This window comes from Hyla sarda, chromosome 12 (genome assembly GCF_029499605.1).
Source record: "Hyla sarda isolate aHylSar1 chromosome 12, aHylSar1.hap1, whole genome shotgun sequence".
NCBI classification, from domain to species: domain Eukaryota; kingdom Metazoa; phylum Chordata; class Amphibia; order Anura; family Hylidae; genus Hyla; species Hyla sarda.
Window position 1 is genome coordinate 8,435,619 of NC_079200.1, and position 23,122 is coordinate 8,458,740.

Here is a 23,122-nt window from a genome sequence, read left to right on the forward strand (position 1 = left end):
GTGTTCCTAGCCTGTGTTCCAGACCTCCTGCCGTTGCCCCTGACTACGATCCTTGCTGCCTGCCCCGACCTTCTGCTACGTCCGACCTTGCTTCTGTCTACTCCCTTGTACCGCGCCTATCTTCAGCAGTCAGAGAGGTTGAGCCGTTGCTAGTGGATACGACCTGGTCACTACCGCCGCAGCAAGTCCATCCCGCTTTGCGGCGGGCTCTGGTGAAAACCAGTAGTGACTTAGAACCGATCCACTAGCACGGTCCACGCCAATCCCTCTCTGGCACAGAGGATCCACTACCTGCCAGCCGGCATCGTGACATCAGCCTTGGTAGAGACAGTGTGAGACTGAATATATATCTATATATATATATATATATACATCTAAAACTCAAAGTATGTAAGACTGTATATTGGAGATATTTAGATGAAACTTGATCACATGTTAATCACAGTCATGGCTGTAAATGTTGGCACCTTTGAAATCTCTCTAGAAAATGAAGTATTTCTCCCAGGAAAGGATTGCAGTAACACAGGTTTTGCTATATACATGTTTATTCCCTTTGTGTGTATTGGAACTAAACCAAAAAAGGGAGGAAAAAAGCAAATTGGACATAATGTCACCAAACTCCAAAAATGGGCTGGACAAAAGTATTGGCACCCTAAAGTTAATATTTGGTCGCACACCCTTTGGAAAAAATAAGTGAAATCAGTGTCTTCCTATAACCATCAATAAGCTTCTTACACCTCTCAGCCGGAATGTTGGACCACTCTTCCTATAACCATCAATACGCTTCTTACACCTCTCAGCCGGAATGTTGGACCACTCTTCCTTTACAAACTGCTCCAGGTCTCTCTTATTGGAAGGCGCCTTTTCCCAACAGCAATTATAAGATCTCTCCACAGGTGATCATTGGGATTTAGATCTGGACTCATTGCTGACACTTCAGAACTCTCCAGCGCTTTGTTGTCATCCATTTCTGGGGCTTTTTGACGAATGTTTGGGGTCATTGTCCTGCTGGAAGACCCAAGATCTCAGATACAAACCCAGCTTTCTGACACTGGGCTGTACAGTGCGACCCAAAATCCATTGGTAATCCTCAGATTTCATGATGTCTTGTACACATTCAAGGCCCCCAGTGCCAGAGGCAGCAAAACAACCACAAAACATCACTGACCTCCACCATATGTCACTGTAGGTTCTGTGTTCTTTTCTTTGTAGGCCTCATTCCGTTTTCGGTAAACAGTAGAATGATGAGCTTTACCAAAAAGATCTATCTTGGTCTCATCTGTCCACAAGACGTTTTCCCAGAAAGATTGTGGTTACTCAAGTTCATTTTGGTAAAATGTAGTCTTGCTTTTTTATGTCTCTGTGTCAGCAGTGGGGTCCTCCTGGGTCTCCTCCATAGTGGGGTCCTCCTGGGTCTCCTCCATAGTGGGGTCCTCCTGGGTCTCCTCCATAGTGGGGTCCTCCTGGGATACCTCCATAGTGGGGTCCTTCTGGGTCTCCTCCATAGTGGGGTCCTCCATAGTGGGGTCCTCCCGGGTCTCCTCCATAGCGGGGTCCTCCTGGGTCTCCTCCATAGTGGGGTCCTCCTGGGTCTCCTCCATAGTGGGGTTCTCCTGGGTCTCCTCCATAGTGGGGTCCTCCTGGGTCTCCTCCATAGTGGGGTCCTCCTGGGTCTCCTCCATAGTGGGGTCCTCCTGGGCCTCCTCCATAGTGGGGTCCTCCTGGGTCTCCTCCATAGTGGGGTCCTCCTGGGTCTCCTCCATAGTGGGGTCCTCCTGGGTCTACTCCATAGTGGGGTCCTCCTGGGTCTCCTCCATAGTGGGGTCCTCCTGGGTCTACTCCATAGTGGGGTCCTCCTGGGTCTCCTCCATAGTGGGGTCCTCCTGGGTCTCCTCCATAGTGGGGTCCTCCTGGGTCTCCTCCATAGTGGGGTCCTCCTGGGTCTCCTCCATAGTGGGGTCCTCCTGGGTCTCCTCCATAGTGGGGTCCTCCTGGGTCTCCTCCATAGTGGGGTCCTCCTTGGTCTCCTCCATAGTGGGGTCCTCCTGGGTCTCCTCCATTGTGGGGTCCTCCTGGGTCTCCTCCATAGTGGGGTCCTCCTGGGTCTCCTCCATAGTGTTTCATTTAATTTTAAATAGTTCGCACTGACTCTGATGCTCCCTGAGCCTGCAGAACAGCTTGAATATCTTTGGAACTTGTTTGAGGCTGCTTATCCATCATCCGGACTATCCTGCGTTGACACCTTTCATCAATTTTTCTCTTCCGTCCACGCCCTGGGAGATTAGCTACAGTTCCATGGGTTGTAAACTTCTTGATAATGTTGCGCATTGTGGACAAAGACAAATCTAGATCTCTGGAGATGGACTTGTAGCCTTGAGATTGTTAATATTTTGGTTCTCAAGTCCTCAGACAGTTCTCTTCTCCTCTTTCTGTTGTCCATGCTTAGTGTGGCACACACAGACACACAATGCAAAGACTAAGTGAACTTCTCTCCTTTTTATCTGCTTTCAATTTGCTTTTTTTCCTCCTTTTTTGGTTTAGTTCCAATACACACAAAGGGAATAAACATGTGTATAGCAAAACCTGTGTTACTGCAATCCTTTCCTGTGAGGAATACTTCTTTTTTTGAAAAATTTTAGGGCAACATTTACGGCCATGACTGTATATGTCAACAAAAAATATAGTATATAAGGTTGGGATATGATGATGAGAGAGGAGGACGGGATATTAGGTCGGGATATGAGGACGAGATATGAGGACGGGATATTAGGTCGCGATATGAGGACGAGATATAAGGACGGGATATGAGGACGAGATATGAGGATGGGATATGAGGACAGGATATGAGGATGGGATATGAGGACAGGATATAAGGATGGGATATGAGGGCGGGATATGAGGATGGGATATGAGGGCGGGATATGAGAATGGGATATGAGGACGGGATATGAGGATGGAATATGAGGTCAGGATATGAGGACGGGATATGAGGATGAGATATGAGGACGGGATATGAGGGCGGGATATGACGGCGGGATATGAGGATGGAATATGAGGTCAGGATATGAGGTCGGGATATGAGGACGGGATATGAGGATGGGATATGAGGACGGGATATGAGGGCGGGATATGAGGACGAGATATGACGGCGGGATATGAGGACGGGATATGAGGATAGGATATGAGGACGGGATAGGAGGAAGGGATAGGAGGACAGGATAAGAGGATGACATATAAGGATGGGATATGAGGATGGGATATGAGGACAGGATATGAGGACGGGATAGGAGGACAGGATAGGAGTATGGGATAAGAGGATGACATATAAGGATGGGATATGAGGTCGGGATATGAGGATGGGATAGGAGGATGGGATATGAGGACGGGATATGAGGACGGGATATGAGGATGGGATATGAGGACGGGATATGAGGACAGTATATGAGGACGGGATATGAGGATGGGATAGGAGGATGGGATATGAGGACGGGATATGAGGACGGGATACGAGGACGGGATATGAGGATGGGATATGAGGACAGGATATGAGGACAGGATATGAGGACAGGATATGAGGATGGGATATGAGGACAGGATATGAGGACGGGATAGGAGGACAGGATAGGAGTATGGGATAAGAGGATGACATATAAGGATGGGATATGAGGTCGGGATATGAGGATGGGATAGGAGGATGGGATATGAGGACGGGATATGAGGATGAGATATGAGGACGGGATATGAGGACGGGATATGAGGACGGGATATGAGGACGGGATATGAGGACGGGATATGAGGACGGGATATGAGGTCAGGATATGAGGACGGGGATTGGAGCATAATTGTTGCTTTTCCTCTCCCACCATGTTTAGGTAGGAATGCTGGGCAATGGGTACTCCGCTCGTATATACATAAATGGGAACATACTGAGTGAACAAGTACAGAAAGTGTTGCTGTTTGTCAGTCAAGGACACAGGATGACTAACTGAGCCGTAATTGTTTCTCCTGTACTAAAATAGGTTCCAGACTACGAGCAGTTAAAGTGCAATGTACAATGGGGATTAGCTGACAGAATTGAAAGCTGATGCAGGGAGATGTTTCCGAGCCGTAACCCTTTCTGTGCCTGGAGGATTATGTGCAGCAGGTTCCCGTGTCCCCCGAGGTTCACATTGGGTTCCAGGTGTCAAGTAGAGATGGAAGGTTCTCGGTTAAGGCCATATCACTCGCTGCTTGTTATCCCAGTGACAGCGACATTAAGGATCCGCGCCATTCCGTATCCAAGGTGACCTGGAAATTGTCCTGATTAAGTCACATTACTTGTATAGCTCATGTTTTTCAAGTACCGGTAAATGCACTTTTATTTCTTTGGTAAAGAGCGTTTACACTGAAATAGCAAAAAAATCCCCAGTATATATATTTTATCATAAGTTTTCTTAATTCTGTCCTTTTGATTTATCTATTGCTGGGAAATCTGGGGAACATTTGTCCCATTGCTTCTCCCGTTACAGTTGTCGTCTACTGGATTACAGAATGGCGAATGTGAGGGTGGTCCTGTGAATACGGCGAAGCTTTGTACAAAGAGTCTTGACAATCCAAAGTATGATGTTCCACGTACCGCCATATAGTGCCTGTTTGGTGCGGGCAGGCATATGTCCCCCCAGTTGGTAAAAAGATAGGGCTCGTAGACAGAGCCCCAGATAGAAGTGACCACCATTAGGTAGAGCTCCCCCAGTAGATAGACAAGCCCCAAGATATACATGACCCCCATCAGGTAGGGCTCCCATTTAAACAATTATTATACTCCCTAAGTCAGAGCTTTCCAAACCTTTCATGGTGACGCCCTTACCTAGTTTGGTGACACTGCTATACTGCCGATTTCATGCATCACGTTGTGTGTCGACAATGCGCAACGTATCAGTACCAGTATGAGCATTAGAAAAGCTGCTACCATCCCCCTCCTTTTACCTGTCCTCCGTCCTCCCGCTTTTACCTGTCCTCCGTCCTCCTGCTTTTACCTGTCCTCCATCCCCCTGCTTTTACCTGTCCTCCATCCCCCTGCTTTTACCTGTCCTCCGTCCTCCTGCTTTTACCTGTCCTCCATCCCTCTGCTTTTACCTGTCCTCCGTCCCCCTGCTTTTACCTGTCCTCCGTCCCCCTGCTTTTACCTGTCCTCCGCCCCCTCCTTTTACCTGTCCTCCGTCCCCCTGCTTTTACCTGTCCTCCGCCCCCTCCTTTTACCTGTCCTCCGTCCCCCTGCTTTTACCTGTCCTCCGTCCTCCTCCTTTTACATGTCCTCCATCCCCCTGCTTTTACCTGTCCTCCGCACCCCTCCTTTTACCTGTCCTCCGTCCCCCTGCTTTTACCTGTCCTCCATCCCCCTGCTTTTACCTGTCCTCCGCCCCCTTCTTTTACCTGTCCTCCATCCCCCTGCTTTTACCTGTCCTCTGCCCCCTTCTTTTACCTTTCCTCCGTCCCCCTGCTTTTACCTGTCCTCCGCCCCCTTCTTTTACCTGTCCTCCGTCCTCCTGCTTTTACCTGTCCTCCGCCCCCTTCTTTTACCTGTCCTCCATCCCCTTCTTTTACCTGTCCTTCGTCCCCCTGCTTTTACCTGTCCTCCATCCTCCTCCTTTTACCTGTCCTCCGCCCCCTTCTTTTACCTGTCCTCCGTCCTCCTCCTTTTACCTGTCCTCCGTCCTCCTGCTTTTACCTGTCCTCCGTCCTCCTCCTTTTACCTGTCCTCCGTCCTCCTGCTTTTACCTGTCCTCCATCCTCCTCCTTTTACCTGTCCTCCGCCCCCTTCTTTTACCTGTCCTCCGTCCTCCTCCTTTTACCTGTCCTCCGTCCTCCTGCTTTTACCTGTCCTCCGTCCTCCTCCTTTTACCTGTCCTCCATCTTCCTCCTTTTACCTGTCCTCCGTCCTCCTCCTTTTACCTGTCCTCCGTCCTCCTCCTTTTACCTGTCCTCCGTCCTCCTCCTTTTACCTGTCCTCCGCCCCCTTCTTTTACCTGTCCTCCGTCCTCCTGCTTTTACCTGTCCTCCGCCCCCTTCTTTTACCTGTCCTCCGTCCTCCTCCTTTTACCTGTCCTCCGTCCTCCTGCTTTTACCTGTCCTCCGCCCCCTTCTTTTACCTGTCCTCCATCCTCCTCCTTTTACCTGTCCTCCGCCCCCTTCTTTTACCTGTCCTCCGTCCTCCTGCTTTTACCTGTCCTCCGCCCCCTTCTTTTACCTGTCCTCCGTCCTCCTGCTTTTACCTGTCCTCCGCCCCCTTCTTTTACCTGTCCTCCATCCCCTTCTTTTACCTGTCCTTCGTCCCCATGTGCGCTCCAGCAGGCTCAGGGGCTCCACATCTTCGGTCCTGACGGAGGTGCGCGCGATGAGTGACATAATCGCACGTGCCTACGCCGTGACGCCAACCTCCTGCACGGCTCGCTATAGGCTGCAGTATACAGTGGTAGTCTATAGGAGTTTAGTGACGAGGCGAGAATGATTACCCCGTTTTATGTGAATACCTCCGGCATTTAGCCCTGCTTGCCCGAAACAGGACTAATTGCCTAAGAATTCACCTGCCCGGCGCCCGGAACTGCAAGAACCTCAAGGACCGCCAACATTCTATTCCAATGGAGTCACTGAAAAAAACACAGGGACAATTTAGGAAAACTTGTGCAGAGGAAAAGTGGTGCAGTTGCCCATAGCAACCAATCAGATCGCTTCTTCCATTTTTCACAGGCCTCTGTTAAAATGAAAGCAGCGATCTGATTGGTTGCCACTTTTCCTCTACACAGGTTTTGATAAATCTCCCCCAAAATGTTTGTGGGGCTTTAAGTGGTACTCCTCTGCCCCAGCGTTCGGAACATTTTGTTCGGAACGCTTGAAGCAGGAGGCGGGGGTCGTGACATCACAACCACGCCCCCTCATGACGTCACGTCCCTTCAATGCAAGTCTATGGGCCCGCTCCCATAGACTTTCATTGAAAGGGCGTGGCAGTGATGTCACGACCCCGCCGCCGGCCAGCGAACGCCAGCGTTGTAAACAAACGTCGGGTGCTGCACAGAGATCGCGAGGGTCCAACCGCTGGGTCAGACATCTTATCCCCTATCCTTTGGATAGGGGTTAAAGGGGTACTCCGCCCCTAGACATCTTATCCCCTATCCAAAGCATAGGGGATAAGATGTCAGATCGCAGCAGTCCAGCTGCTGGGGACCCGTGCTATCATTACTGCACAGAGCGAGTTCGCTTTGCGCGTAATGACGGACAATTCAGGGGCCGGAGCATCGTTACGTCACGGCTCCGCCCCCTCAATACAAGTCTGCCATAGACTTGCATTAGGGGTCGGGCTGTGATGTCACGAGGGGCGGAGCCGTGACGTAACGATGCTCCGGCCCCTGTATTGTCCGTCATTACGCGCAGAGCGAACTCGCTCTGTGCAGTAATGATAGCGCGGTGCCGCAGCGGCGATCCCGGGGGTCCCCAGCAGCTGGACTGCGGGATCTGACATCTTATCCCCTATCCTTTGGAGTACCCCTTTAAGATGTCTAGGGGCGGAGTAACCCTTTAAGGACTGGGTTGAAGACCACTGTTATAGACCATGCAACACTCCACTGCAGTGGTCTCCAAACTGTGAAATTTCAGCCTTTTGCAAAACTACGACACCGAGTCCCAGGGCATGCAGGGAGTCGTAGTTTTGCAAGATGTTGGTGGGCCTTGACGACTGGGTTGGGGACCACTGGGTTTAAATCTGACCAGGGTCATCATCCGTGTGGAGTTTGTATGTTCTCCCCATGATTCTGTGGGTTTCCGGGGGATTCTTTTTTCACAATTAGAAGTTAATTAGGGGTTAAGATTTAAAGGGGTACTCCGGTGAAATTATATATTTTTTTGTTTTAAATCAACTGGTGCCAGAATATTAAACAGATTTGTAAATTACTTCTATTAAAAAATGTTAACCCTTCCAGTACTTTTCATCTGCTGTATTCTCCACAGGAAGTTCTTTTATTTTTAAATTTCTTCTATGTCTGACCACAGTGCTCTCTGCTGACACCTCTGTCCATGTCAGGAACTGTCCAGAGTAGGAACCAATCCCCATAGCAAAGCTATCCTGCTCTTGACTGTTCCTGAGACAGACAGAGGTGTCAGCAGAGAGCACTGTGGTCAGACAGAAAAGAAATTTAAAAATAAAAGAACTTCCTGTGGAGCATACAGCAGCTGATAAGTACTAGAAGGATTAAATTTTTTTTTTATAGGAGTAAATTACAAATCTGTTTAACTTTCTTGCAGTTGATTAAAATTATTATTACTTTTTACCAGAGTACCGCTTTAATGGTGAGATCCAGTGGTTATTGTGGTACTCCGCCCCTAGACATCTTATCCCCTATCCAAAGGATAGGACCCCCCCCCCGCGATCTCCGGGCCGGTGTGGCGTTTTGAACACGGAAGCATGGGGCTTCCGTGTTTGTGACGTAACGCCCTGCCCCTCCATTCATGTCTAGGGGAGGGGGCATGGCGGCTGTGGTCACCAGTCATAAATGGAGGGGGCGTGGCGGCTGTGGTCACCAGTCATAAATGGAGGAGGTGTGCCGGCTGTGGTCACCAGTCATAAATGGAGGGGACGTGGTGGCTGTGGTCACCAGTCATAAATGGAGGGGGCGTGGCCGCTGTCGTCACCAGTCATAAATGGAGGAGGTGTGGCGGCTGTGGTCACCAGTCATAAATGGAGGAGGTGTGGCGACTGTGTTCATCAGTCATAAATGGAGGAGGCATGGCGGCTGTGGTCACCAGTCATAAATGGAGGAGGCATGGCGGCTGTGGTCACCAGTCATAAATGGAGGGAGCGTGGCGGCTGTGGTCACCAGTCATAAATGGAGGAGGCGTGGCAGCTGTTGTCACCAGTCATAAATGGAGGAGGCATGGTGGCTGTGGTCACCAGTCATAAACGGAGGAGGCGTGGCAGCTGTTGTCACCAGTCATAAATGGAGGAGGCATGGCGGCTGTGGTCACCAGTCATAAATGGAGGAGGCGTGGCGGCTTTGGTCACCAGTCATAAATGGAGGAGGTGTGGCGGCTGTGGTCACCAGTCATAAATGGAGGAGGCATGGCGGCTGTGGTCACCAGATATAAATGGAGGAGGCGTGGCGGCTGTTGTCACCAGTCATAAATGGAGGAGGCGTGGTGGCTGTGGTCACCAGTCATAAATGGAGGAGGCATGGTGGCTGTGGTCACCAGTCATAAATGGAGGGAGCGTGGCGACTGTGGTCACCAGTCATAAATGGAGGAGGCGTGGAGGCTTTGGTCACCAGTCAGAAATGGAGGAGGCGTGGTGGCTGTGGTCACAGTCATAAATGGAGGAGGCGTGGCGGCTGTGGTTACCAGTCATAAATGGAGGGGTGTGGCGGCTGTGGTCACCAGCCATAAATGGAGGAGGCATGGCGGCTGTGGTCACCAGTCATAAATGGAGGAGGCGTGGCGGCTGTGGTCACCAGTCATAAATGGAGGAGGCATGGTGGCTGTGGTCACCAGTCATAAATGGAGGGAGCGTGGCGGCTGTGGTCACCAGTCATAAATGGAGGAGGCGTGGCAGCTGTTGTCACCAGTCATAAATGGAGGAGGCGTGGCAGCTGTTGTCACCAGTCATAAATGGAGGAGGCATGGCGGCTTTGGTCAACAGTCATAAATGGAGGGGGCATGGCGGCTGTGGTCACCAGTCATAAATGGAGGGAGCGTGGCGGCTGTGGTCACCAGTCATAAATGGAGGAGGCGTGGCAGCTGTTGTCACCAGTCATAAATGGAGGAGGCGTGGCAGCTGTTGTCACCAGTCATAAATGGAGGAGGCATGGTGGCTGTGGTAACCAGTCATAAATGGAGGGGGCATGGCGGCTGTGGTCACCAGTCATAAATGGAGGAGGTGTGGCGACTGTGTTCACCAGTCATAAATGGAGGAGGCATGGCGGCTGTATTCACCAGTCATAAATGGAGGAGGCATGGCGGCTGTGGTCACCAGTCATAAATGGAGGGAGCGTGGCGGCTGTGGTCACCAATCATAAATGGAGGAGGCGTGGCAGCTGTTGTCACCAGTCATAAATGGAGGAGGCATGACGGCTGTGGTCACCAGTCATAAACGGAGGAGGCGTGGCAGCTGTTGTCACCAGTCATAAATGGAGGAGGCATGGCGGCTGTGGTCACCAGTCATAAATGGAGGAGGCGTGGTAGCTGTTGTCACCAGTCATAAATGGAGGAAGTGTGGCGGCTGTGGTCACCAGTCATAAATGGAGGAGGCGTGGCGGCTGTGGTCACCAGTCATAAATGGAGGACGCATGGCGGCTGTGGTCACCAGTCATAAATGGAGGAGGCGTGGCGGCTGTGGTCACCAGTCATAAATGGAGGAGGCATGGTGGCTGTGGTCACCAGTCATGAATGGAGGGAGCGTGGCGACTCAGGTCACCAGTCATAAATGGAGGAGGCGTGGTGGCTGTGGTCACCAGTCATAAATGGAGGAGGCGTGGAGGCTTTGGTCACCAGTCATAAATGGAGGAGGCGTGGTGGCTGTGGTCACAGTCATAAATGGAGGAGGCGTGGCGGCTGTGGTCACCAGTCATAAATGGAGGGGCGTGGCGGCTGTGGTCACCAGCCATAAATGGAGGAGGCATGGCGGCTGTGGTCACCAGTCATAAATGGAGGAGGCGTGGCGGCTGTGGTCACCAGTCATAAATGGAGGAGGCATGGTGGCTGTGGTCACCAGTCATAAATGGAGGGAGCATGGCGGCTGTGGTCACCAGTCATAAATGGAGGAGGCATGGCAGCTGTTGTCACCAGTCATAAATGAAGGAGGCGTGGCAGCTGTTGTCACCAGTCATAAATGGAGAAGGCATGGCGGCTTTGGTCACCAGTCATAAATGGAGGGGGCATGGCGGCTGTGGTCACCAGTCATAAATGGAAGGAGCGTGGCGGCTGTGGTCACCAGTCATAAATGGAGGAGGCGTGGCAGCTGTTGTCACCAGTCATAAATGGAGGAGGCGTGGCAGCTGTTGTCACCAGTCATAAATGGAGGAGGCATGGTGGCTGTGGTCACCAGTCATAAATGGAGGGGGCATGGCAGCTGTGGTCACCAGTTATAAATGGAGGAGGCGTGGCGGCTGTGGTCACCAGTCATAAATGGAGGAGGTGTGGCGGCTGTTGTCACCAGTCATAAATGGAGGAGGCATGGCGGCTGTGGTCACCAGTTATAAATGGAGGAGGCGTGGCGGCTGTGGTCACCAGTCATAAATGGAGGAGGAGTGGCGGCTGTGGTCACCAGTCATAAATGGAGGAGGCATGGCGGCTGTGGTCACCAGTCATAAATGGAGGAGGCATGGCGGCTGTGGTCACCAGTCATAAATGGAGGAGGCGTGGCGGCTGTGGTCACCAGTCATAAATGGAGGAGGCGTGGTAGCTGTTGTCACCAGTCATAAATGGAGGAGGCATGGCGGCTGTGGTCACCAGTCATAAATGGAGGAGGCATGGTGGCTGTGGTCACCAGTCATAAATGGAGGGAGCGTGGCGACTGTGGTCACCAGTCATAATTGGAGGAGGCGTGGTGGCTGTGGTCACCAGTCATAAATGGAGTAGGCGTGGAGGCTTTGGTCACCAGTCAGAAATGGAGGAGGCGTGGTGGCTGTGGTCACAGTCATAAATGGAGGAGGCGTGGTGGCTGTGGTCACCAGTCATAAATGGAGGGGCATGGCGGCTGTGGTCACCAGCCATAAATGGAGGAGGCGTGGTGGCTGTGGTCACCAGTCATGAATGGAAGAGGCATGGCGGCTGTGGTCACCAGTCATAAATGGAGGAGGCATGGCGGCTGTGGTTACCAGTCATAATTGGAGGAGGCGTGGTGGCTGTGGTCACCAGTCAGAAATGGAGGAGGTGTGGTGGCTGTGGTCACAGTCATAAATGGAGGAGGCGTGGCGGCTGTGGTCACCAGTCATAAATGGAGGAGGCGTGGCGGCTGTGGTCACCAGTCATAAATGGAGGGGCGTGGCGGCTGTGGTCACCAGCCATAAATGGAGGAGGCGTGGTGGCTGTGGTCACCAGTCATGAATGGAAGAGGCATGGCGGCTGTGGTCACCAGTCATAAATGGAGGAGGCGTGGCGGCTGTGGTCACCAGCCATAAATGGAGGAGGCGTGGTGGCTGTGGTCACCAGTCATAAATGGAAGAGGCGTGGTGGCTGTGGTCACCAGTCATAAATGGAGGAGGTGTGGCGGCTGTGGTCACCAGTCATAAATGGAGGAGGCGTGGCGGCTGTGGTCACCAGTCATAAATGGAGGAGGCGTGGCGGCTGTGGTCACCAGTCATAAATGGAGGAGGCATGGCGGCTGTGGTCACCAGATATAAATGGAGGAGGCGTGGCGGCTGTGGTCACCAGTCATAAATGGAGGAGGCGTGGCGGCTGTGGTCACCAGTCATAAATGGAGGAGGCGTGGCGGCTGTTGTCACCAGTCATAAATGGAGGAGGCGTGGCGGCTGTGGTCACCAGTCATAAATGGAGGAGGCATGGTGGCTGTGGTCACCAGTCATAAATGGAGGGAGCGTGGCGACTGTGGTCACCAGTCATAATTGGAGGAGGCATGGTGGCTGTGGTCACCAGTCATAAATGGAGTAGGCGTGGAGGCTTTGGTCACCAGTCATAAATGGAGGAGGCGTGGTGGCTGTGGTCACAGTCATAAATGGAGGAGGCGTGGTGGCTGTGGTCACCAGTCATAAATGGAGGGGCGTGGCGGCTGTGGTCACCAGCCATAAATGGAGGAGGCGTGGTGGCTGTGGTCACCAGTCATGAATGGAAGAGGCATGGCGGCTGTGGTCACCAGTCATAAATGGAGGAGGCATGGCGGCTGTGGTCACCAGTCATAATTGGAGGAGGCGTGGTGGCTGTGGTCACCAGTCAGAAATGGAGGAGGCGTGGTGGCTGTGGTCACAGTCATAAATGGAGGAGGCGTGGCGGCTGTGGTCACCAGTCATAAATGGAGGAGGCGTGGCGGCTGTGGTCACCAGTCATAAATGGAGGGGCGTGGCGGCTGTGGTCACCAGCCATAAATGGAGGAGGCGTGGTGGCTGTGGTCACCAGTCATGAATGGAAGAGGCATGGCGGCTGTGGTCACCAGTCATAAATGGAGGAGGCGTGGCGGCTGTGGTCACCAGCCATAAATGGAGGAGGCGTGGTGGCTGTGGTCACCAGTCATAAATGGAAGAGGCGTGGCGGCTGTGGTCACCAGTCATAAATGGAGGAGGTGTGGCGGCTGTGATCACCAGTCATAAATGGAGGAGGCGTGGCGGCTGTGGTCACCAGTCATAAATGGAGGAGGCGTGGCGGCTGTGGTCACCAGTCATAAATGGAGGAGGCATGGCGGCTGTGGTCACCAGATATAAATGGAGGAGGCGTGGCGGCTGTGGTCACCAGTCATAAATGGAGGAGGCGTGGCGGCTTTTGTCACCAGTCATAAATGGAGGAGGCGTGGCGGCTGTGGTCACCAGTCATAAATGGAGGAGGCATGGTGGCTGTGGTCACCAGTCATAAATGGAGGGAGCGTGGCGACTGTGGTCACCAGTCATAAATGGAGGAGGCGTGGTGGCTGTGGTCACCAGTCATAAATGGAGGAGGCGTGGAGGCTTTGGTTACCAGTCATAAATGGAGGAGGCGTGGTGGCTGTGGTCACAGTCATAAATGGACGAGGCGTGGCGGCTGTGGTCACCAGTCATAAATGGAGGGGCGTGGCGGCTGTGGTCACCAGTCATAAATGGAGGGAGCGTGGCGACTGTGGTCACCAGTCATAAATGGAGGAGGCGTGGTGGCTGTGGTCACCAGTCATAAATGGAGGAGGCGCGGAGGCTTTGGTCACCAGTCATAAATGGAGGAGGCGTGGTGGCTGTGGTCACAGTCATAAATGGACGAGGCGTGGCGGCTGTGGTCACCAGTCATAAATGGAGGGGCGTGGCGGCTGTGGTCACCAGCCATAAATGGAGGAGGCATGGCGGCTGTGGTCACCAGTCATAAATGGAGGAGGCGTGGCGGCTGTGGTCACCAGTCATGAATGGAGGAGGCATGGTGGCTGTGGTCACCAGTTATAAATGGAGGAGGCGTGGCGGCTGTGGTCACCAGTCATAAATGGAGGAGGAGTGGCGGCTGTGGTCACCAGTCATAAATGGAGGAGGCGTGGCGGCTGTGGTCACCAGTCATAAATGGAGGAGGCATGGCGGCTGTGGTCACCAGTCATAAATGGAGGAGGCATGGCGGCTGTGGTCACCAGTCATAAATGGAGGAGGCGTGGCGGCTGTGGTCACCAGTCATAAATGGAGGAGGCGTGGTAGCTGTTGTCACCAGTCATAAATGGAGGAGGCGTGGCGGCTGTGGTCACCAGTCATAAATGGAGGAGGCATGGTGGCTGTGGTCACCAGTCATAAATGGAGGGAGCATGGCGACTGTGGTCACCAGTCATAATTGGAGGAGGCGTGGTGGCTGTGGTCACCAGTCATAAATGGAGTAGGCGTGGAGGCTTTGGTCACCAGTCAGAAATGGAGGAGGCGTGGTGGCTGTGGTCACCAGTTATAAATGGAGGAGGTGTGGCGGCTGTGGTCACAGTCATAAATGGAGGAGGCGTGGCGGCTGTGGTCACCAGTCATAAATGGAGGAGGCATGGCGGCTGTGGTCACCAGTCATAAATGGAGGAGGCGTGGTGGCTGTGGTCACCAGTCATAAATGGAGGAGGCGTGGTGGCTGTGGTCACAGTCATAAATGGAGGAGGCGTGGCGGCTGTGGTCACCAGTCATAAATGGAGGAGGCGTGACGGCTGTGGTCACCAGTCATAAATGGAGGGGCGTGGCGGCTGTGGTCACCAGCCATAAATGGAGGAGGCGTGGTGGCTGTGGTCACCAGTCATGAATGGAAGAGGCATGGCGGCTGTGGTCACCAGTCATAAATGGAGGAGGCGTGGTGGCTGTGGTCACCAGTCATAAATGGAGGAGGCGTGGCGGCTGTGGTCACCAGTCATAAATGGAGGAGGCGTGGCGGCTGTGGTCACCAGTCATAAATGGAGGAGGCGTGGCGGCTGTGGTCACCAGTCATAAATGGAGGAGGCATGGCGGCTGTGGTCACCAGTCATAAATGGAGGGGGCATGGCGGCTGTGGTCACCAGTCATAAATGGAGGAGGCGTGGCGGCTGTGGTCACCAGTCATAAATGGAGGAGGCGTGGCGGCTGTGGTCACCAGTCATAAATGGAGGAGGCGTGGTAGCTGTTGTCACCAGTCATAAATGGAGGAGGCGTGGCGGCTGTGGTCACCAGTCATAAATGGAGAAGGCATGGTGGCTGTGGTCACCAGTCATAAATGGAGGGAGCATGGCGACTGTGGTCACCAGTCATAATTGGAGGAGGCGTGGTGGCTGTGGTCACCAGTCATAAATGGAGGAGGCGTGGTGGCTTTGGTCACCAGTCAGAAATGGAGGAGGCGTGGTGGCTGTGGTCACCAGTTATAAATGGAGGAGGTGTGGCGGCTGTGGTCACAGTCATAAATGGAGGAGGCGTGGCGGCTGTGGTCACCAGTCATAAATGGAGGAGGCATGGCGGCTGTGGTCACCAGTCATAAATGGAGGAGGCGTGGTGGCTGTGGTCACCAGTCATAAATGGAGGAGGCGTGGTGGCTGTGGTCACAGTCATAAATGGAGGAGGCGTGGCGGCTGTGGTCACCAGTCATAAATGGAGGAGGCGTGGCGGCTGTGGTCACCAGTCATAAATGGAGGGGCGTGGCGGCTGTGGTCACCAGCCATAAATGGAGGAGGCGTGGTGGCTGTGGTCACCAGTCATGAATGGAAGAGGCATGGCGGCTGTGGTCACCAGTCATAAATGGAGGAGGCGTGGCGGCTGTGGTCACCAGTCATAAATGGAGGAGGCGTGGCGGCTGTGGTCACCAGTCATAAATGGAGGAGGCGTGGCGGCTGTGGTCACCAGTCATAAATGGAGGAGGCGTGGTGGCTGTGGTCACCAGTCATAAATGGAGGAGGCATGGCGGCTGTGGTCACCAGTCATAAATGGAGGAGGCGTGGCGGCTGTGGTCACCAGTCATAAATGGAGGAGGCGTGGCGGCTGTGGTCACCAGTCATAAATGGAGGAGGCGTGGCGGCTGTGGTCACCAGTCATCCAACATGGAGCGGAGTTCACTCTGTGCACTGGATGACTGGGGTGCTGTGCCGGAGATCTCGGGGGTCCTGCCGCTGGGATAGGGGATAAGATGTTTAGCGTCGGAGTACCCCTTTTAAGTCCCAGCGATGGGCTGTGTTATTGCCGTATAGACAACATTGGCCTCACAAGGTTAATTTTTGGACATAGAAAAGGTGCGCGGCGTCTGAGGCGTCTGAGTTTCTCCATTCACGTCCCTGCTCCTGCGATGACAAACATGGACCGGAGAAAATAACTCGTAATTGCCTGACTGCTCTCCCTAATTTGCGGCTCTGAAGCGGAGAGTACATCAGTGGCGGCGTCCATCAGCGCGGGGGTGATGGCATTTCATGGGGAATTGTTACTTTCGACTGAGTGAATGAGGCGGCGAGCGGATGGTTCTGAGGACGGTCATTATTACAAATTGCTGTGTACGGTGAGATGTGAGAGGGATCGGAGCATCCAGACTCTTCTGTACTAGAGGATCAGCGCGCTAATAACGCTCTTTCATATTTAAATGGATTTTACGTATTTATAGCAGTTTGATATAATATTAGCGCTCGGAATAATTCTCGATACATTTAGCTCCGGATGACATATATAGAAGTGTCTGCAAACACATTGCAATCTAACAATCCAGTGCCCGTCTGTGCACGATCTTCTTTCATGGACACTAAACATGTGGTGCCCCAGAGCAGGGTCATCTTGTGCTACCATGAATGCTGTTCGGGTGGCTGTTGCCCTAAAGGAGAACTCTAGCCTAAATTAAGTTATCCCCTATACTGCCCCTATATATAGATATATACCTCTATACTGCCCCCTATATATATATATATATAGTTGTAGGCCCATATACTGCTGCCATATAAATGTGTAGGCTTCAATACTCCCCCATATATAGTTGTAGGCCCCTATACTGCCCCCATATATAGTTGTAGGCCCCTATACTGCACCATATATAGTTGTAGGCCCCCTATACTGCCCCATATATGGTTGTAGGTCCCTATACTGCCCCCATATATAGTTGTAGGTCCCTATACTGCCCCCATATATAGTTGTAGGCCCCTATACTGCCCCATATATAGTTGTAGGCCCCTATACTGCCCCCATATATAGTTGTAGGCCTCTATACTGCCCCATATATAGTTGTAGGCCTCTATACTGCCCCCATATATAGTTGTAGGCCTCTATACTCCCCCATATATAGTTGTAGGCCTCTATACTGCCCCCATATATAGTTGTAGGTCCATATACTGCTCCCATATATAGTTGTAGGCCCCTATACTGCCCCCTATATAGTTGTAGGCCCCTATACTGTCCCATATATAGTTGTAGGCCTCTATACTGCCCCATATATAGTTGTAGGCCTATATACTGCCCCCATATATAGTTGTAGGCCTCTATACTCCCCCATATATAGTTGTAGGCCCCTATACTGCCCCCATATATAGTTGTAGGCCTCTATACTGCCCCATATATAATTGTAGGCCCCATATACTGCCCCCATATATAGTTGTAGGCCCCTATACTGCCCCATATATAGTTATAGGCCCCTATACTGCCCCATATATAGTTGTAGGCCCCTACACTGCCCCCATATATAGTTGTAGGTCCATATACTGCTCCCATATATAGTTGTAGGCCCCTATACTGCCCCCTATATAGTTGTAGGCCCCTATACTGTCCCATATATAGTTGTAGGCCTCTATACTGCACCATATATAGTTGTAGGCCCCTATACTGCCCCATATATAGTTGTAGGCCCCTATACTGTCCCATATATAGTTGTAGGCCCCTATACTGCCCCCATATATAGTTGTAGGTCCCTATACTGCCCCATATATAGTTGTAGGCCCCATATACTGCCCCCATATATAGTTGTAGGCCCCTATACTGCCCCCCATATATAGTTGTAGGCCCCTATACTGCCCCCATATATAATTGTTGGCCCCTATACTGCCCCATATATAGTTGTAGGCCCCTATACTGCCCCCATATATAGTTGGAGGCCCCTATACTGCCCCCATGTATAGTTGTAGGCCCCTATACTGCCCCCCATATATAGTTGTAGGCTCCTATGCTGCCCCCATATATAGTTGTAGGCTCCTATACTGACCCTATATATAGTTGTAGGCCCCTATACTGCCCCCATATATAGTTGTAGGCCCCTATGCTGCCCCCATATATAGTTGTAGGCCCCTATACTGCCCCCATATATAGTTGTAGGCCCCTATACTGCCCCCATATATAGTTGTAGGCCCCTATACTGCCCCATATATAGTTGTAGGCCCCTATACTGCCCTCATATATAGCTGTAGACCCCTATACTGCCCCATATATAGTTGTAGGCCCCTATACTGCCCTCATATATAGCTATAGGCCCCTATACTGCCCCCATATATAGTTGTAGACCCATATACTGCCCCTATATAATAGTTGTAGGCCCATATACTGCCCCCATATATAGTTGTAGGCCCCTATACTGTCCCCATATATAGTTGTAGGCCCCTATACTTCCCCATATATAGTTGTAGGCCCCTATACTGCCCTCATATATAGCTATAGGCCCCTATACTGCCCCATATATAGTTGCAGACCCCTATACTGCCCCCATAAATAGTTGTAAGCCCCTATACTGCCCCCATATATAATTGTAGGCCCCTATACTGTCCCCATACATAGTTGTAGGCCCCTATACTGCCCCCTATATATAGTTGTAGGCCCCTATACTGCCCCCATATATAGTTGTAGACCCCCTATATTGCTCCCATATATAATTGTAGACCCCTTTATTGCCCCCATATATAATTGTAGGCCCCTATACTGCCCCATATATAGTTGTAGGCCCCTATACTCCCCCCCATATATAGTTGTAGACCCCTATACTGCCCTGATATATAGCTGTAGGCCTCTATACTGCCCCGTATATAGTTGTAGGCCCCTATACTGCCCCATATATAGTTGTAGACCCCTATACTGCTCCATATATAGTTGTACACCCACATACTGCCCCCATATATAGTTGTAGACCCCTATACTGCCCCCATATATAGTTGTAGGCCCCTATACTGCCCCCATATATAGTTGTAGGCCCCTATACTGCCCCATATATAGTTGTAGGCCCCTATACTGCCCCATATATATAGTTGTAGGCCCCTATACTGCCCCCATAAATAGTTGTAGACCCCTATACTGCCCCCATATATAGTTGTAGGCCCCTATACTGCCCCATATATAGTTGTAGGCCCCTATACTGCCCCCATATATAGTTGTAGGCCCCTATACTGCCCCATATATAGTTGTAGGCCCCTACACTGTCCCCATATATAGTTGTAGGCCCCTATACTGCCCTATATATAGTTGTAGACCCCTATACTGCCCCATATATAGTTGTAGGCCCCTATACTGCCCCATATATAGTTGTAGGCCCCTATACTGCCCCCATATATAGTTGTAGACCCCTATACTGCATCATATATCGTTGTAGGCCCCTCTACTGTCCCCATTTATAGTTGTAGACCCCTATACTGCCCCCATATATAGTTGTAGGCCCCTATACTGCCACCATATATAGTTGTAGGCCCCTATACTGCCTCCATATATAGTTGTAGGCCCCTATACTGCCCCCATATATAGTTGTAGGGCCCTATACTGCCCCATATATAGTTGTAGGCCCCTATACTGCCCCATATATAGTTGTAGACCCCTATACTGCCCCATATATAGTTATATATTTCTCCCAAATATAGTTGTAGGCCCTATACTTCTCCAATATACAGTTGTAGGCCCTTTTAATGCCCTTATATATATATATGGGTGCTCGGCCTCTAGACATCTTATCCTCTATCACAGTGCACCCAAAGTGCAAGAAAAAATGCAAACATGTTACACTAAAAAAACGTACAAAAAGGATGCGGTCTATCGTAAGCCTTTCTCCGATAGGACAGAGGCCCCCAACAAACCTTACCCTTCGCCTCCGGACCAAAAGGTACCTGCGAGGTTCCAGGTTCAATGTTCCTTTTTGCCGAAGCTACTAAGGGACCACAAATGCTCCCGGCATACCCCTTGGCGTTAGCCATGGTGTCTGCCCGCAGAGCCGATAACGGTAGGTACCCTGCCCATGCAAGAGTACCCGGGGTGTTTGCAGGGAGGTGCGGAACCTAATGGCCACACACACCTCCCCTAGACCGCCAGAGGGGACACCCAGAAGGGCTACCGCATCCTGACAATCCTGTGGACACACAACACGCAAAAAGTGACACAGTGACAAAAAGAAGTACATAAGTGAATGTGCGCAGATATACTGCCCGGACATCCGGCCGGATCTATAAAAATTTCTCTGATCCTAGCCAGAAGGCCGGGAATCAAGAGGTGAGTGCCACAAGGTGAAGAGATCATGGTGCCCGTGCTTCCACTCAGTGAGTCTATCCTCCCAGTGAGTTTCGGCACCTCTGGGTCACCACTCCCCAAGGCACTAAAGTACCTCGACTCTAGACCCTCCCAGCCTCATGGCGAGACCCGGAGGAAACAGGTCACATCGGGGCAGCCGTCGAGCTGATTCGTCAGAACCAGCCCCGGAACACCCTGGTACATCTGCCCCCTCCATGCAGCACCCATCCCCACCAGTCCAAAACCAGTGCATCTGCTCACGGGCTGGAACTGATAAGAACAGATACTACACCTGATCTTAGCCAAAAGGCCGAGAAGCGATCTGTTTCCTTACTTACCATGCATTTTCCTGCACCTCTTTAGAGCCCAATCCTATTCAACTGAATGGGACTGAGCTGCAATACCTGGCACAGCCACTACACAATATATGGCACTGTGATTTGTAAACAATACTTTTGACTTATCTGTGTGACAGTAACACTTTAAAGGGCACTCCGGTGGAAAACTATTTTTTAAATTAACTGATGCCAGAAAATTAAACAGATTTGTAAATGACTTCTATTTAAAAAATCTTAATCCTTACATTACTTATTAGCGGCTGTATACTACAGAGGAATTTCTTTTCTTTTTGGATTTCTTTTCTATCACAACCACAGTGCTCTCTACTAACACCTCTGTCCATTTTACGAACTGTCCAGAGCAGGAGAAAATCCCCATAGCAAACATATGCTGCTCTGGACAGTTCCTAAAATGGACAGAGGTGTCAGCAGAGAGCATTGTGCTCATGACAGAAAAGAAATCCAAAAAGAAAAGAATTTCCTCTGTAGTATACAGCCACTAATATGTACAGGAAGGATTAAGAATTTTTTATAGAAGTAATTTAGAAATCTGTTTGACTTTCTGGCACCAGTTGATTTAAAAACAAAACAAAAACAAACAAAACAAACAAAAAAACACCGGAGTACCCCTTTAAGGCCTTACAATAGCCTCAATGAATGTGCCAGATATTACATATTTGCTATATGAGAATAGTTCTTACCTCTTGATGTACTACTCTCTTAGTGTATCAGGATTTTTCCAAGGCTCCCTAATGTCACAACATATATCTAACCTGTTGCAACGCACATATAGTAGTTAGGCCTCACACTGTGTCCCCATAAAATGGTTAGGGACAACTCTTGGCCCCCTGGAGTTTTAGGCTCGCCCCCCCACCAATATTAGGTCATATGTAGTAATAGGAATCCTGTTGTATTAGGTCCCCCTGTAGTAATAGGCCCCCTCTGTAGTATTAGGTCCCCCTGTAGTATTAGGTCCCCCTGTAGTATTAGGTCCCCCTGTAGTATTAGGTCCTCCCTGTAGTAATAGGCCACCTCTGTAGTATTAGGTCCCCCTGTAGTATTAGGTCCCCTTGTAGTATTAGGTCCCCCTGTAGTAATATGCCCCCTCTGCAGTATTAGGTCCCCCTGTAGTAACCCCCCTCTGTAGTATTAGGTCCCCCTGTAGTAATAGGCCCCTCTGTATTATTAGGTCCCCCTTTAGTAATAACCTCCCTCTGTACTATTATGTCCCCCTGTAGTATTAGGTCCCCTGTAGTATTAGGTCCCCCCTGTAGTAATAGGCCCCCTCTGTAGTATTAGGTCCCCCTTTAGTAATAGGCCCCCTCTGTAGTATTAGGTCCCCCTGTAGTATTATCCCCCTATATACTATTAGGTCCCCCTGTAGTATTAGGTCCCCTGTAGTATTAGGTCCCCCTGTAGTAATAGGCCCCCTCTGTAGTATTAGGTCCCCTGTAGTATTAGGTCCCCCTGTAGTAATAGGCCCCCTCTGTAGTATTAGGTCCCCTGTAGTATTAGGTCCCCCTGTAGTAATAGGCCACCTCTGTAGTATTAGGTCCCCCTGTAGTATTAGGTCGCCTGTAGTATTAGGTCCTCTATAGTTTTAGCTCCCACTGGAGTATAAGGACCCCTGTAGTATTAGGCCCCTTTGTAATATTAGTTCCCTCGTAATATAAGGTCCCCTGTAGTATAAGGTCCCCTGTAGTATAAGGTCCCCTGTAGTATAAGGTTTTCCTGTAGTTTTAGGTCCCCCTGTAGTATTAGGTCCTCTATAGTATTAGCTCCCTCTGGAGTATAAGGTGTCCCTGTAGTTTTAGGTCCCCCTGTAGTAATAGGCCCCCCTCTGTAGTATTAGGTCCCCCTGTAGTAATAGGCCTTCTCTGTAGTATCTGGTCCCCCTGTAGTATTAGGTCCCCCTGTAGTAATAGGCCCCCTCTGTAGTATTAGGTCCCCCTGTAGTAATAGGCCTTCTCTGTAGTATCTGGTCCCCCCTACAGTATTAGGTCCTCTATAGTTTTAGCTCCCTCTGGAGTATAAGGCCCCCCTGTAGTATTAGGCCCCTTTGTAGTATTAGTTCCCTTGTAATATAAGGTCCCCTGTAGTATAAGGTGCCCCTGTAGTTTTAGGCCCCCCTGTAGTATTAGCTCCCTCTGAAGTATAAGGCCCCCCTGTAGTTTTAGGTCCCCCGTAATTTTAGGTCCCCTGTAATATAAGGTACCCCTG

General features: G+C 50.9%; 1 pseudogene; it reads right to left on the reverse strand.

The window, feature by feature from the left end:
• Window positions 1–20,779: 20,779 nt before the first annotated feature.
• On the reverse strand, window positions 20,780–20,886 carry LOC130297186 (U2 spliceosomal RNA; annotated as a pseudogene).
• Window positions 20,887–23,122: the final 2,236 nt, after the last annotated feature.